The 17,503-nt window shown below is 34.3% G+C and overlaps 1 long non-coding RNA gene across 6 annotated transcripts in view; it reads left to right on the forward strand.

The window, feature by feature from the left end:
- Positions 1 to 17,503, forward strand: part of LOC109452884 (uncharacterized) — a 173,052-nt gene that overhangs the window by 96,256 nt on the left and 59,293 nt on the right. For 2 of the 6 annotated variants that reach the window (XR_012493882.2, XR_012493883.2), the window contains one exon: positions 2,793 to 3,111. The exons of the other annotated variants lie outside the window; for them this stretch is intronic. This is a non-coding gene — a long non-coding RNA (uncharacterized LOC109452884). The remainder of the gene's footprint in view (positions 1 to 2,792; positions 3,112 to 17,503) is intronic. 6 annotated transcript variants of the gene reach the window in all.

The raw sequence follows: 17,503 nt of genomic DNA on the forward strand, positions 1-17,503 counted from the left end.
TGGAAAGACATGGATGAAATTTGAGGGCATTATAGTAAGTGAAATAAATCAGACAGAGAAAAGACAAATACTGCATGATTTCACTTATGTATAGAATGAAAAAGCTGAACTCATAGAAACAGCATAGATCGGTGGCTGCCAGAGGCTGGGTGAGGGAGCAAAATGAGGAGAGGCTGGTCAAGGTGTGCAAACTTCCAGGTATAAGATAAATAACTTCTGGGGATCTGATGTACAGTGCGGAGTAATGCAACAATTGTGGTAGTAGTTATTGTGATAGTAGTTATATGAAGCTATGCATGTGTTAAAACTTAAAATTTCATGCCAAAGGCAAAAAAAGTCAGTTTTAATGTATGTTAATTTTAAACATATGAACACATTCAGAGATACTGTAATGCATCTTTCATGGTTATGTATTCTCAGGAACATTTTTTGAATAAATAAGTGAACACTCTATGTTTGCCCTTACCTCATTTAATTTCTAAATTACTTTAGCCAAAAAGATTAAGAATATTATTAATCATTACCTGTTTTGTTTATGCAATTTCCCATTTTCTCTTTTCATTTGTAAATATTTTGTTTCAAAAATTACGGAAGCCATGGCCAGCAAGGAGAATTATGTGGTGGTATGCCTCCAGGAGTGATAAATTCTGACAGTCAGTTTAGCAGGAAGTTCTTATTCCTATCTCTTGATCCAAGTACCAAGAAGAGTAGCAAGATGTTCTCTTCCTAACACGTATCACTTCCAAAAATGTAAAGCCTGGCTGTCCTTCAAATACAAAGTGAGTATGTGTCAAAGATTTACTTAATTCATTAATGAGGGAACCAGCAACTTGGTAAGACAAGTCCAAAGTAAATTGGAGAGAGCACAAGTATTTCTTACAGCAGAAAGATAGGATGCATCAGTTAGATTGTGAATTTAGATACAAAACTGATTAATATCTTACAAGATATTACAGCTGTAGTTTTACTGATACAGGTTGAATCTCTACCAAATAAAATGTATTTGCAAAGCTATGAGGCAAAAATTATTTCATTTATATTGGACAATAATTACTTGTGCCACTATTGGGTTTTTACAAATTAACACCTTTCCTTCAGTGAAATATACTAATGAACAGTAAATGGGAAGTCAAACAGAGGTACACGCACCCAGAGACAGGAAGTCCCACTGCATGACCCCAAGAAAATAAATAGTGATCTCTTTTGCCTATTTCCAAGTTTCAGATATATTTTCTTAATGACTTGATATTTACAAGTTAAGGATTGAAGAGGTTCGTTGTGATTACAGATCTATTTTTAGATGACAGTGGTTATTTATTTTTAGATGACACTGGTTATTATTAATATGTAATGTATTTGTACCAAGTATGAATCTGCCCATGCCTCTGAAGTAGAAAAATGCTACTTCATTTGCTTTTCTTAAATTGATTCTAGAATATCCTCTCCTTCCAGGTAGCTGGAAAATTCAGTCTTTATGACTTTTACCATCATTTATCCTTGTCATTAGTCTATTATGGCTATCTCTTTTATTGCTCCATGATGGTTGACTGTCTCAGTCCCAACCATCTTCTGATAACCTCTTAAATGAATCTGGCTTTCCTTGGAGGCTGCCATGGTGGGGGATGGCATGTTGCAGGGGCCTGCTGTGCTTCGTCTGTTTCAGTTTCAGCATCAGGGCCCTCCTTTCTCTGGCTGGCTTGATCTGCCCTTTGCTAAAACCTCATGCTCTCACAGGCCACAGAGTGATTGAAGGCAAGGGAAGTGGTAGGGACCCTGAATGCCTTCCCGCCCACCATTCTTCCTGCCATGCCCCATCCTTGGACTGCTATGTGGATACTGTAGTGATTGCTGTTTGTATAGTAAAGGTCATTTTATATTAAAAATGTTAGATTGGCCTAAAAATAAAAAGCATTTCGTCCAAACCAAGCAAAACAGAACAACATGGTCCAATAAAAGACCACTCTTCAATCTCTCTTATACTATTGGCCATAGTGTCTAGCATCTAAAGTCTGGCATCACCAGGCTCATTTGGTGATTTAGTCATCACCAAATGACAGGTGCTACATTTGACTAGGATCTCAACTCCCACAATTGGTGCAACAAGCAGTAGTGTTTATTCTCTTAGCCTTTGGAGAACATCTTTCCCCATAGGGCCATTCCCATTGGGCAACCATCACTGATTCATTTCCCTCCTTCTTATTACCTGGGGAAATTCCATATAGGATGTCTACCAAGACTTACAAAAGTATGACAACACACAATTATAGCAGCACATAAAGCTGAGAGTGACAGCCATCTTATTTCAGAGGAATTTTCACTAATTATAAGGCCCACAAGGATGAAAATGTGAATCATATTGAGAGTTAAAGCTGAAAAATTTACCATTTCAGAATAAACTAACCCATTGATCTGCAAGATGGTTATAAAATGTTTTCTCATTATCTTCTTCCTGATTTGGAGAGCCAGGGCCTGTATAATGAGGAAATCAAGCAGTTTGTTCTACATCATATTAATTTCAAATTATGAGGCAAGAGGACTACATCCTCTAATCTTCTATCCGCCATCCCACTATAACACATTCTTCTTTTTTTTTTTTTTTTTTTTTTTACTTCTGTATTCTTATATTCCAAAACCTCAATGTAAGAAATCAACACCTCAGGAACTAGGAGGAATAACCAAGTCACACTGCATCTTAGTAAATGTTGCCCAAGTAAGCAAAATCAAAGGAGAGGAGAGAATGAAAAGTACCACGTCTTGTTGAATGTATTCTCTATTGTATGTCATCATTTCAGGGTATCATAGAGAAGCGACTCAAGTAAGTGAGGATGACACCGCAAACCATGGAGCCCCAGGAGGGGAATGTCTGTGCAACGTGAAAAGTGGAAATGGGAGCTCCAGGGGTATGGCTGATAGAAAGCCTGATCCGGTGACCTGTATGATTTGTACTCCCAAGCATTTTAATAATCCTTTCAATGGAGACACAGTTCTATATCTGCAGTGCTGCCTCCACTGTTTAGAAAGCAACAGCGCGTCAGGAGAAGGCTTGGCCACAAATTTTCCATGTACCTCTGTTCCAGGCATCAGATGCAGGACCAATTTCCCATACAGAGAGTAAGTGTCCAAGTTCTTAAACAGCTTAGGGAAGGGAAAAGCCTCCAAAACAGAATATTGAACGTTCTGAAAATTATGCAAGTAGAAATTTTCAAGCAATTAATTGAAATAATAAAATAAATGAAACCATTGATTACTGTGTAATAACTTGTACATGTTATACTCAATTGTATTGCTAAATGAGAAAAGTATTAACACTATTTTAGAATAATATAAACTCTCTGTTGCTAAGTAACGTTTTAAATTTTAAATAAAATAATGCATTGATATTTAAAAAGATTAAAATACTTACATTTGTCTAGTAAAGTTGCTGACATGTAGTAAGTGCTCATTAAATAATTCTTGAATAAGATAAGGGAGGAAGGCAGGCAGGCAGGCAGGCAGGGAGGAAGGCAGGGAGGAAGGAAGGAAGGAAGGAAGGAAGGAAGGAAGGAAGGAAGGAAGGAAGGAAGGAAGGAAGGAAGGAAGGAAGGAAGGAAGGAAGAGCAGGAAGGAGGGGGTCGGAAGGGAAGGAGGGAGAAAGGAAGGGAGGAGAGAGGGAGAGAAAAAACAATCAAATATATTGAAGTTTAGTTAGGATACAGTCAGGCTGAAAATACAGGAATTAACTCTACAGTCAGGATCAGATTGCAGTCCAGACTAAAAATGTTTTAATCCCATACTGTATTTTACCTGTTCCATTTATCAGACCTGTGGAGCTTATTTCTACTTTGCTATTTTCTCCCCTATTCCAGCTTTATTTTAGTATTTCTAACCTTGGCATACTAACTTGATTTTGCTTCTGGCTTTGTTGATTTATTTTAGTACTGAAAAAGCTGAGTGCATGGAACTTATTTTACCTATAACCCAACTCCTCATTAGCAGTTTAGTGATAGAAATAAAACCTCTCCACATAAAAAGTCGGGAATCTATCCCTAGTGTAATATTATTTAGTCAAAAAACTAACTGTTCAGTTATTTTTATTTATTTATTTTTTAAATTGAACTATACTCAGGTAGAGAGGTTCATGGAAATAAATTGCTAATATTCTTATTTTAAGGCCCAGGTTGTTAAAGATTGTTAAAAGTAAGACTTGTGATACAAGTTTTAGTCAACTGAAAATATTTGTCATCTAAACTAGTAAGATAACTCAAAAGGATGATTTGTTAGGAGAGAAAAGCAAACTTTGTTTTAGGTGGTCCAGACTTTAATATTGACTACTAAATTTTACTAATTATTATCTAATTTTAAAATGATTGGGGTCTCAACTTATACAAGATATTTCTAGTTAGTGTAACAGGATATTGAATGCTTATTTTATTTATTTTAGCATAATACTTGATTAAATGCAAGAATAGCATAATACTTGATTAAATACATCATGAATATAAGATAATCCTTTATAAATTGGTGATAATTATCCTAGTTTTTCTTTGTTGTTTTGTAGTTAATGAGTCAAACTTTTTATATTACAGAGTAAAAATATCTCCTAAAATATACGGTTCTATATTAAAACTGTGGCATACACACCTGACTCTAGATAGATAGAAGCTATAGAGACAGAGCTAAATATACTGCAGTTAAATTGTGCTCTACATTAAAAAAATAATAATAACGTGTCTTTAATAATGAAAACATAAGAAGACATAAAACTATAGAGTGAAATTAATAATTCCCTTTTCTCACATTTGTCTTCCTATATTTGGTCTCCTTCCCAGAAGAAGCATTTTTAGTCTTTCCTACTCTCCCATGGGCCTCCTTTAAACCACTTGTATCTCCCAAGGCCTAGTCCATTGCTTTACATATTTCTTGATTCACATCAAATAATATTTATTGTATGATTTACTCTTTCCCAGCCTTTGATCCCTGCTTGGTGATAGCTAGCAAGTAAAAAACAAAAACAAACAGCAAACAATGATTGCATATTTGTGTCTACTTAATACTATTTTTTGTTTGTTTGTTTTAGTAACTATCAGTCTAATCTTGTCAGCTCACCTGCAATTTTATTACACAGTCAATACTCGATACTTGCCCAGTCCCCTAACTTTGTTTATATTTCCCACCGGGCATTGAATATTTTCCCAATTATTTTAGAATGGGTGGAATCTGACAATCTTATCATGTCTTGGGAATAACATCTTTACTTAAGATGTGTAAAACATCGTTTGAATAACTATTAATGGTTGTTTTATTACATTGAACATTTTATTCCCCCCATTATGTTCTACACTGCACTCCAGATTGGGTCTGCTTCTAGTGCTCTAAAAAACACCAATCCAATGAAGTCCCAATGTGAAGTTTAGGGAGTAATAGAGTATTTGGGGATGAAATGGAATCACATGGGAAGATTTTTATTTTATTTTTAATTAATCAGTTTTGTTAAGATATATTACACATATAATAAAAGTTATCTTTTTAAAGTGTTCAGTTGGATGAATTTTGACAACTGTCTATAATTATGCAACCGCTACCAAAATAAAAATATGAAATATCCCCTGGCCCTGAAAAGTTTCATGAGTTCCTTTACAGTTAATCTCCTCTCCTCACTTCATCCTCTGGCAATCATTAATCTGGTCTCTATCTTTGTAGTTTTTTCATTCCTCAAACATTATATACATGGAAACATATAATATATAAACTTTTGTGTTTAACTTCTTTTGTTTAGCATAATGCTTTTAAAATTCATCCATTATTTTTTTTTAAATAGCTTAGTATTCGTTCTTTTTCAGCACTGAGTGGTACGGTATGGATGTGCCACAATTTGTTTATCCATTCACCAGTTGATGGAATTTGGTGTCTCTTCTTGTGTTGGCTATTATGAAAAGAAGCTTGCTGTAAACATTAGCATACAAGAACTGGTGTGAAATATCATTTCTCTTGGATAAATACTTGAGTTGGGTTACATTGTAAGTGTATTTGTAACTTGTTATTGTTAAGTTTTAAAAAATCCTTGTAGGTATGTTCTAGTTTCATGTTTTTTATCATACACAGAAGATTTTTTTCACTTAATGCATGCTTTTCTTTTTGTATTATTATTAGTTTCAGGTGTACAAAACATAGTGAGTGGACATTTACACCCCTCACAAAGTAATAACCCCAAGTCTACTACCCACTGATACTGTACATAGTACAATACCAATGACTATATTTCTTATGTTCTACTTTATATCCCATGACTATATATTTTTAAAATTAGAGTTGACATTCAATATTATTTTATATTAATTTAAGAAATATAACATTTATATAATTTTAAGGTGTAGGCATTTATATAATTTATGAAGTGATCCCCCTGATAAATCTAGTACCCATCTGACCTATACATAGCTTTTACAATATTATTGACTATATTCCCCATACTGTATTTCAGATCCCCATGACTATTTTGTAACTACCAGTTTGTATTTCTTAATACCTTTACCTTTTTTATCCATCTCCCTAACTCCCCTCCCTTTTGGCAACCATCACTTTGTTCTCTGCACCTATGAATCTGTTTGTTTTGTTTGTTCATTTATTTTATTCTTTAGATTCCACATATAAGTAAGATCATATGGGATTTGTCTTTCTCTGACTTATTTCACTTAGCATAATATTCTCTAGGTCCATCCATGATGTTGCAAATGGTAAGAGTTCATTGTTTTTTATGGCTGAGTAATATTCCATTACACATATGTACCACCTCTTCTTTATCCATTTGTATATCGATGGACACTTAGGTTGCTTCCATATCTTGGTTATTGTAAATACTGCTGCAATGAACGTAAGGGTGCATATATCTTTTGAAATTGGTGTTTTGAGTTTCTTGGGTAAATACCCAGAAGTAGAATTGCTGGGTCATAGGGTAGTTCTATTTTCAATTTTTTGAGGAACCTGCAAACCGTTTTCCATAGTGACTGCACCAATTTGCTATCCCACAAACAGTGCACAAGTGTTCCCTTTTCTCCACATCCTTGCCAACACTTACTTGTTCATTTATTGATGATAGCCATGCTGAGGTGTGAGAACTTTTTAAAAATTTTATGAAGTTAAATTTATCAAGTTTGGGCAGTTTATTATTTTTATGCTCTAAGAAAATTTGCCTAACTCAGTGTCACTAGGAATTCTCTTACATTTTCTTCTAAAAGTTTTATTGTATTAGATTCTACATCTATAATATATTTCAAGTGAACTTTTTTGGGGGCACATAAATATCCAATTATTCCAGCATCATTTTTTGTGAAGATTATTCTATCCCCATTACCCTGGCATCTTTATTGAAAATTAATTAATAATTTTGTGTATGGGTTTATTTCTGGACGCTCTCTTTAGTTCCTTTCTTCTATATGTCTATCCTCTCTCCAAAACCATGCTGTCTTGATTTCTATAGTATATCTTAAAATCAAACAATATTAGTCCTTTCATTTTTTGACTATTCTAGATTGTTTGTTTTTTATATACATTTTAAGTATAGTCTGTCAGTTTCTATAGAAAGCTTTTTAGATTTTTATTGGGATTTAGAGATCAATTTGGATGGAATTGACATCTTAACAATACTGATTCTGCTCATCCATGAGTATATCTTTTAATTTAATTACTTTTAAATTTTTCTTTAAATATTTTATAGTTTTTAGTCTAAAATATTACAAAGATTTTGCTAATTGATCACTAATTTTTTAATGCTATTATAAATCTGAGTCACTTTACTGCTCAGAGCTCCCAGGTCTTTGGCCAATAGGAAGTTTAATCTGAGTATCATCATGATTCTTCTCTTGAGTTGAACAGAGCACCAGGAGTTTGTACTCAGTCCAGATATTAGGAGAGGCAATTTGATTAACCTTTTAATCCACATGATTCACTGAAGTAAGTGGCTTCCCTATGTCAATGGCAAGCTTATGCATGCCTCTTTTCTGCAACTGGGGACTCTCCATCCATAATATAGATCTCCTTGGCTTGCACCATACAACCCAAGATTTAACCAACTCTCCAAGAGTCTGTGTGGAAAACTATACACATTTCCCTAAGTATAGACCCCTTTCAACACATTTGGGGCAAATTTTTCATACCTCTCTCTCCTTCCTGCCTTGTTGTTGTTTCTCTGCATCCCTGTCCTGTCTTGTTAGTTCCAGCTCTTGAAAATAGAAAGTGTATGTGTGTGTGTGTGTGTGTGTGTGTGTGTGTGTGTGTGTGTGCGCGTGCATGTGACATATGCACAAATGTGGGCATGTCTTTTTGAGGACTGAAATTTTTGTGTGGGGGAGAAACTAGAGACTTGGGCGTTTTGCTTATTTGCATTTGCTTAGTTTATAGTTAGAGTTTAGATTTTAAAAAAATAATAGATTTGGATAAACTGAAAGTGGAGAAGAGAGATCAGAACAAATATTCAATGAAAAAGATAAGGAAAGAAACAGAGGGAAGACAGTAAGATATGAAACACTTCCTTTCATTCAGTTGACTCATATCAGCTGTTCCCACCTGATTTACAAGTGTCCTAATACATAATCTGTATTATTTTCTGATGAATGCCCTTGGACAGTTATTTTATCTTAATAACTTGGAACATTTTAATAAAGCTAAGTTAAGGAATTTCTTAGATGGAATTAAAATGTATACAGTTAATATAAAGAAAAAATATTCCCTTTTTCTTCAAATATGAAATACGGAGAGTGTTCATACATTAACATTGTAAATCTATCAAACACCAGTGTTCTTCATTAGTGTGTGCTCCTCTTTACCTAATAGCTGTGTACAGCCTGTTGGGACAATCCTACTCTGACACTGTGATTTAACAATCAAGATAGGATGGTGAGATTCTGACTACCTGAAAGCAGTTTGCTGAAGAGAAAAAGAAAGCCTTGTACACTTTCTCAGGACTTAGGGACTTTCTTACACATAGTAGGGACAGGTAGCTGGAGCAGAAACGAGAAATCCCTGCTGCGCTGTAGTTATTTCCCACTGGGTACAGTGGTAGTTCTTATTTCTAATGGCTTTTAGGGTGATTTTCAAACCAGGTTTGAGAACTATACACCCTCTGCAAAGGCCCAATTACTCTTCCTATGTTGCCAATCTTATAATAGATTCACTTATTTATTTTTATTCAAAGAAAAACAAAATTATATAAACAAACATATGTTAACACGACATTATGTGAAAATATGCTCGTAGCTCTTTGGATTCTAAATACAGACAATCCAGCATGAATATTCATAATATAGTTACTGGATTGCATAGTCTTATTTGCACTGAAAATTGATGAGGATAAATGAAACAGCCTTGCATACAAATTCCTTTGACTAAATACTTTCAATGTCTTATTGCTTTCAAGCCCTATTTAGCTCCATTTATCTTCCCTTTTACATATGAGTGAAAATCAGCCACAATATTATAAATACATGTTAGAGATATCATCCGTTATTCCATGCCATAAGTGAGGAAGAGGAAAACAGATCACAAACTAACAAAATAAAATGCATGAATATATCAGGGAAGGTGGGTCTTCTTATGACTGTGAAGTGTACACAGTCAATGTCATTTTCCCAAAACTAAGCATTTCCTAAAAACACTTCAATTTTGATGCATAATAAAGATGAAGGCCAAATTGACCAGACTAACCAAAAGCACATCTTTGCAACAAAGCAGACGAAAATGTAAGTAAGACGTCTTCAGTCTTGATCTTTTATATTTAATATCAAGATAGTTGAAACCCAAATGTTATTTTAATGATTTCTTTTATAATTCGGGGACTTCAACCTTAGAATTATCTTTCTGATTCAGAGGAAAAAAATGACTAAAAATAATCATCATTAAATCACCTCTTAAATTATTCCCTTTCTATAGTTTGTTAAATTTGTTAAGATTATTCTAAATTATTTTTATAAGAGGTGGTTTCAAGTTGATTACATTTCACTTGGTATTTCACATTTATGCTTTGAGATTCTAATTGCATATTTTTGGTGGCTTTCTTGCAACTAAGTCAAATTTTACCCCAGCTGGCTTCATATGCTTTATAGCACTGGAGAGGTCGCCCAGATTAACAAACAACAACCTACTGCTGCCACCTATGGCAAGTATCAAATGAGCAAATGTTTAAATGTCTTCAAGAATTGTGCAATCAACACTTTACTAGACAGAGTAACATGAATGAAAATAGGCCATATAGTCTTTGAAAGTCAGAATGATGTTATATATTTCAATATCACAACTCACATGGTTATTGAATTTTAGCATATCACATTTTCCTTTCAAAATGATTGCTAAGTATTTTCCAAAATGGAAGTGAGGGTGACTCCAAATTGAAATTCTGTAAAATAAATTAAAGATTTAAATAAATGTACTGGACTTTGGAACTTATAATAATGTCTTGGCTCAGGTTTAAGACTAAAATAATCTGTTTTTTCCCCTATGATCTTTGAATTTCTGTTTTGTTTAGATGTGTTCAATTTTTACTTAAAAAAGTAAATTTAAAACTGCTTGATTTTTCTAATGTCTTCCAGCTTAAAGTCTACTGGCATCTTCACCTTGGGAAAACACATTGGATTTTTCTGTTTTTCCATCTAAATTATATTTTAAATGGAAAGTCTTAAAATGCAAAAGCAAAAATGAAACAAAAAACAACAACAATGACTTACTATTAGATGGGTAATATGGTAATTTAAACAAGGATTTGATTTAGGTACAAATCTTAAAAATGATGGTGATCTCTAGACTATTTTTCTTTAGACATTTTATGATCTGGGACCGTATTCAGACCTAACTGTCCTACCTAACTTTGATAACATTGACACAAATATTTTAACCATTAGAAAAAAAATTAAATCAGCTACAAAATAACCAAAAAGTTTAAGAATTTTTTTTAGAAAAAAATACTTTTCTCCTTTATCTGAAAATATAGTTGGAGCCCCAAAAATTCCTAGTTGAATAAATTATAGGACAAACTTTAGCAACTCTACAGGACCACTGCCAGTAGAAACACACTGAATGACTTTCATTACTTGCTCTTGGATCCAGGCCTACAAGGTTCTGGATGAAACTTCCTTTTCACCTTTCTAACATTCTGGAACATTCTTATCTGTACCCAGTACTCTCTATCTCTCTCTCCATTTCAACGTTCCCAGGGTAAGCTATCACCTAGGATGTACCTGCACTAGATGTTTCAAAATTATTCCTCCTTCTCTCTACTTCTCTGTAAAATCGAAATGCTAGTTTTTAAAACAATATAGTTTCCTCTTTGATGGTAATACTATACCCAGTCCATGAATTTTTCCATCACCCTATCTCACTGATTCTAAAATGCACATTTTTTTCATTTAATAGTTTCTGAATTTACATCCTACATTTGAGGTGTATAATTGATGTGGGGATGTATTTTTTGCTCTTGTAAATAATGTTGCTGTATCAATTGTATTTTTTCAGTGGTTTTATGGAGTAGAGGAAATATAGTATTTGTTCATAGACTTGTGCTTCTGAGAGCATGTTTTCCTAACCATTATTTGTATAACACTGGTGGTATGAATGATTCTAGATGAGGCACCAATAAATGTCCTATTATATGTTAACAGTTGTATGTGCATTTTAATGTATGATAAGAAAGACAAACTATGAACTTGAAATTTATGACTTGACAGATGTGATTGCTTAGGATTAAACTAAGTTAAATAAAATGAGGTGATTGAAATTGGATTCAAAGAAAAAGCAGAAGTAAATAATAATACAGATGCTACAGATGGAACAAGAAAATCACGTGTCTCATAAAGACAGTGAATGTGTCTTATTCATCCTTGGATCTCCAGGGCTTCACAATTAACACCTGCTTATTGCATTTCTTTGAATACTGACTATTTTGTCTCATTGAATGTAGATTATGTGATTAAAAAAATTTACCCCAAAGACTGAAATGTTCAGTCTATGAAAATAGTTCCTCAGAAACAGATATACTTTAAAAGAGGAGCTTATGATTCTAAATGACTTTTATTGGTAGATAAAATAGATATGTGATATATGTGTGTGTAGGGCACTGTTTCTACCACCACTGGTTTTGCCTATTCGTTCCTCTGCACATCTCGAAGCGGGAGTCCTTCACATTGTACTTCCGCAGGATGCCTGCTCATCCTATGGAAAGACCTGAGGATTAGACTACACCAGAAGTCTCCAGAAAGTTTTATTTCATAAATATCTTCACAATTATATTGTATACAGAGCATACAGGTTTAATATTTGTATATGTAGGTTTAATACTTGGCTTGTCTGTTAGGTTATGGGTTTGCACTTCCTTCTTACCTTGGCATTTGTCCTTCATTCTGTATATATGTTTGGGTGTCAAGTGGTTGAACACTAATAGAGGATTACCTATCCCTTTGGGAAGCTTAAAAGGGGCATATTATATTATATTATATTACATTTATTATATTATATTAGTTATGTATTATATTAATATTATCTTGATTATATATTATATTATATCCAATTCTGGCAATATTTCCTGTGCATCTGTAGGTTTTCAAGAATATAGAGTCCCAAGTCTCAGAACTCAGTGTAGACAAGGGCTTTATATTATACCTGTGTAATGAAAAATTAACGTAAAACAGTAAAGTAAGTGCTAGACTGAAAATCAATGCCCTGTGCTCGTTTACTCCATCATTATTTTATTCTAATTTGTTCATCCTTTCTGTGTACCTCAGTTTTTCTTTGTTGTAAAATAGAGGCTTGATGTAGATGATTTCCAAGGCTCCTTCCATCTTGAAATTTCATTTCCTTGATTCTGTCATAGTTAGCACAGACTATAGAAAGGATAAGGAGAAAGTATACAGTAAACGAGTTTAGCAATCATTACTCATCTGCACGAATGTCTATTAGAAAAAAACAACACAAAAAACAAGCCTCTGTGTGTCATCACAAAAAATGATTTACTGCTAATTCCTTTGTTACCACTCCCACTTCCTTCCAAAATGATTTATTTTTTATTATAAACAGACCTACATTAGGAATAAAAATAACCAGACTGATGGCCTCCATAGGTTATTTTAGAGTGGCCTGAGAGTTTATATAGAAGTAAATAGAATCCTTACAACAAAGTAGGTATTAACCATAAAGAATACAGGTTGTGCAGTCCATGCGTGTGTGTGTGTGTGTGTGTGTGTGTGTGTGTGTGTGTGTGTTTATTACAAAGTTGTTACAGATCACAGAAAATAAAAATGTGTTTAACATCTCCCCCTAGATGAATCTAGATGAATCCTTTAAAGTAAACTTGCAAGTAAAACTCACAAATGAATCTAGATTACAGCCAACCACCTCCACCCTATCCCCAATGACAAACACAAGACAGCTGGTAAATTTCACATGCCTGTGCTGGGACACCGGTGCCTTCTGCACAATGGTGGGCTGTGTGCTGCAGTCCACAGGATGTACTCGGTTTCCGAATTGCTGCACAGCAGCCCTGCTGATCTGTAATCTTTGTGAATACAGCACTGACACATGGCCAAAGCTTTCAGAGGATTCATTTTTAAAGGAAGAAAGATACAAGAGAAAAGAAAAAGCTCAAAGCAACATGTTAAGACACATCCTACATTTTGAGATGGGGGACAAATGACTCAATAAATACATTTAAAGACAGTCAGTCCTCAATATACAGATGGTTTGTGTTCTAAAAGTTCATTTGCAGACTAATTATTGAGAACACATTTCTCCATAGAAACAAAGTTTTACTGATCGGTTGTGTTCTCAGGTTAGGCCATACAATCCTATTTAAGCATGAATTTCCCTGATGTCTGTAATGTACAAATTATATTGAATCCATCACTTAATACTAATATGTCTGTTGGAAAGGTAATCAGATATACATCATGTCTGCTGTCAGTATGATTCATTCATTGATTCATTCACTCAGTCATTCACTGAGCACTTAATATGTTACAGGTGGGTATCATGTGGCTAACAAGACAGGCTTCGGCTTCATCCCTGCCTTCATGGAACTTGTTAAAATGATTGGTGATGCTTCGATATTAGCAACATGTTTAGCAGACGCTGACTACAAAGAAGACAAGTGGATTCTCCAATATACAGTGTTCATATGTATGACGAAGTCATGGGACTCATTTATGAACAGGACAAATGGGATGGGAGAGGGGGGAGTCAATTCAATAATGGACACAAAATACAAGATATGGGTGTGAGCAACAGGAGTCTGAGTAGTCAGGATCCCAGTGAGTATCTATGGGCTTGGGTGAAATTGTCAAGAGGTAGGTAGGTTTGAGTATCATCAGTGGGAAAGGTATTTACCTATGTGGTAACCATCTGTCTCTAAGTTAGAAATATACCCTTTCGTGCCTGTTATATCAATAACTTCTTATGCCCATCTTGGAAGGTTAGAAGACTGGGGCCCTGAAACTCATTTTTGTCTGTGTATCTTGGAGCTGTTGAATTTGTGGGAAGCGTAGTCACTAGCTAGAATAAGGCTGATTCTTTCTTTAGATGCAACTTGATTTCTTTACTTATTTTCCTCAGCATCTGAGTCTAGTCTCACTTGTGATCATGGGGAAAGGGCTATCATCCCTGGAATCTATTTGCTTTATAGCAGACGTTTGCAACATCCTGCAGTAGACAGGATTTGTTTCGAGGCCTCTGGTCAGACCTCCCTCTAAGTGTTTGTTGACAGGCATTGAACCCAGTAAATAACCAAGCCATCTGTGCTTGCCCTACTTTCTCTGCATACTTCTCAAGGTTTCTACCAATGAATGAGACCCCTCCTGTTTCCTCTTCTCCACTCCCACCAAGAAAGTGACTTTTAAAAGTATTCCAGCAACTTTTGAAAATAGAAATATTCTGCACACACAAAAACAATGTAATATCAGTAGACATCTGCTGAAGCACAGAGTTGTTTGCTCAGAAGGCTCAAAACAATTTGGGAGTGTGGTTGTATGGAAAGCCTGCACTTCTGAAAATGCAACCTCCTCAGGCGACTCCCAGTAAGTCCTGGCTCTCTAGCATCACTATTCATTTATCATGAAGGACACAGGCTGGAGCCTGCAATACTTCTCTTTTCAATTCTTCTGGGTCTCTCCTTCTCTGGCTTGTTGCTGGTGCCAGGAATAATCTTGGACCATTTATTTTATTCTGTAATCCCAGAATTGACCTTTTTTTTTTTAAATTCAGGGGGCTTTTCTGTCTCAATAAAAGAGAAGCAAATGGGAGGTTAAAAGTCCATGCCTGTTGTCTTTTTCTCATTTTGTCTTACTTAGAGGAAGGCAAAGGCACAAATAGGAGATAACAGTGGCATCAGGGTTTCCAGGGGACAAATTAAAATGTAATTTCTTCATTTCAGAGGAAATACAGACTCAAGGAACATGCCGGAGATAGGGCTCAGGGAATGAGTGTGCTACAAAGGCTAATTTATCATACTTGTCTTTTCTACCAACAAAATGAAAGTTAATACATAACGTATGTAATTAAAAAAATCCAATCTATATGATGCTTCAGGATTTGACAGTGACATCCACATCCATTATTTCATTTTTATTCTTGCAGCACCTCTGGGAAGAGTTCAAGGTGGGTACTATCAGCTTCATTTAACAGATAAGAAAATCAGAAGCTTACTGACATACTCAAGGTCACATTGCTACTGATAGAACTAAGACCAAACCCAGGCTTTCTGATACCAAATCAATGTAACATTTATAACCTCATGCATAATATTATGCAATGAGGCAGTTTTATATACTTTTCTTCTATTAATATTATACTGACACCTCGTTAGTAGCCCTTGGTTGGTAAAATGATTCCACTTATATTTGGTTAAGAATTTAACACTCATTTAAGTAAAGCTATCGAAGGATATGAATTATGATTAATCTAAATTAACATGGAAATCCTGGGTTACTCAATTTCCAGACTCCCTTGAAGTTAAGATGGCCATGAAACTCTGTCCTGGCTAGTGAGGTTACAGGGAATTCTGGAGGAAAACTTCTGCTAGATTTACTCCACATACTTACCAAAATCCAGCCCCTACTTGTTTGAGCAGAAAGGAGTGGTCAGCTGCAGTAAAGGTGGCACAGGTGTCAAGTAAAAGGTAGATAGAATAGTATTTGTGGAGTTGGCAACTTGGAGTATTGGGGTACTAACAAAGTAGCATTGGTGATGTGGTGAGATGGGTCATCTATTGAACTGTCATTTAAAGTATAAGCCATGGAAATGTGTATATATATATATATATATCTATATCTATATATATATATATCTATATATATATATATATATATATATATATATAGATATATATATATATACATATAGATATATATATATATATATACATATAGATATAAAATGCTCTGTGTGTGTGTGTATGGTACTATTTACTATGTTTGTCAAATGTGAAATGTATATACCCTTCAGAACCAATAATTCTACTTCTAAGAATCTATTCTGCAGCATCAAAATCATGAAAATTTAGAAATGACAAATTTCTGTCAGTAATGGAAGTGTTTATCTATGTTACAGAATACAGCAGGTTCTCGAATATTGTCATTTTGTTTAACATCATTTCATTTTACTATTGATGAGATGCTATAGGAACTTAACTCTTGTTTATATAAATTAGTCTGTGGTGAAATTGGTTTTGTTATATGTTATTTCAGTTAACATTGCAGAACCTATCGAGATACTATGGAACCAGACAGTCAATAAAAACACTGTGGTAGACTTAAATGCATTGACGTGGACAGTTGTGCAAGACATAGTCTTAAGTGAACAAATTAAAAAGAAAAGAAGATTGGAAACAATAAATCCAGCATATTTCAGTTATATATAAAAAAAATCCCAAATATACATATATATACCATGTAAATGTATAGAAAAGGAACTGGAAGGAGGTAAACCTCCAAGAAGGGAAGGAGGTATTGGAAGATACTTGAACTGTATCCTATGTATTGTCTGTGTCTTTTACAATGATAATGCCCTTACATATTATTTATATTATTAAAAAAAAAGAAAACAAAAGTGAAAAAACGGTGAATGGTACTGGAGAAGGTAGATATAGTCTTGTAGCTATTATTTTTTTAAGAAAGTATCTGTAGAAATAATCACATAAATTGTTCTGTGACTGAGAAAAGTAGAGGTTCTGGATTTTGTTTAAGATGAAGGATGTTAAACGTATTTACATATTAATGGGAATGATTTACAAAATAGAAATATCATTGCTTCAATTCTAAGTTACAGGTTTTATCACATTTAATGATTTGAGAACGTGTCTTATCATCAATTGAAGGATAAAAGAGTTGCATTAGCTTTTACGAATCATCCTGAGGCAACGTTCAACAAAATCCTCTCTAGGTTAAATTTTCCGTTGGAGATCTTTGAATCACACTGGCAGCATAAAATCAGACTAGTAATCTGCTTGAGGACTGGCTTGTGTTCAATTCTTTGGCTTGTTTTTTTGTTTTTGTTG

The sequence above is a fragment of the Rhinolophus sinicus genome, chromosome 1, assembly GCF_057876585.1.
Source record: "Rhinolophus sinicus isolate RSI-liver-muscle chromosome 1, RSI-T2T, whole genome shotgun sequence".
Taxonomy (NCBI): Eukaryota; Metazoa; Chordata; class Mammalia; order Chiroptera; family Rhinolophidae; genus Rhinolophus; species Rhinolophus sinicus.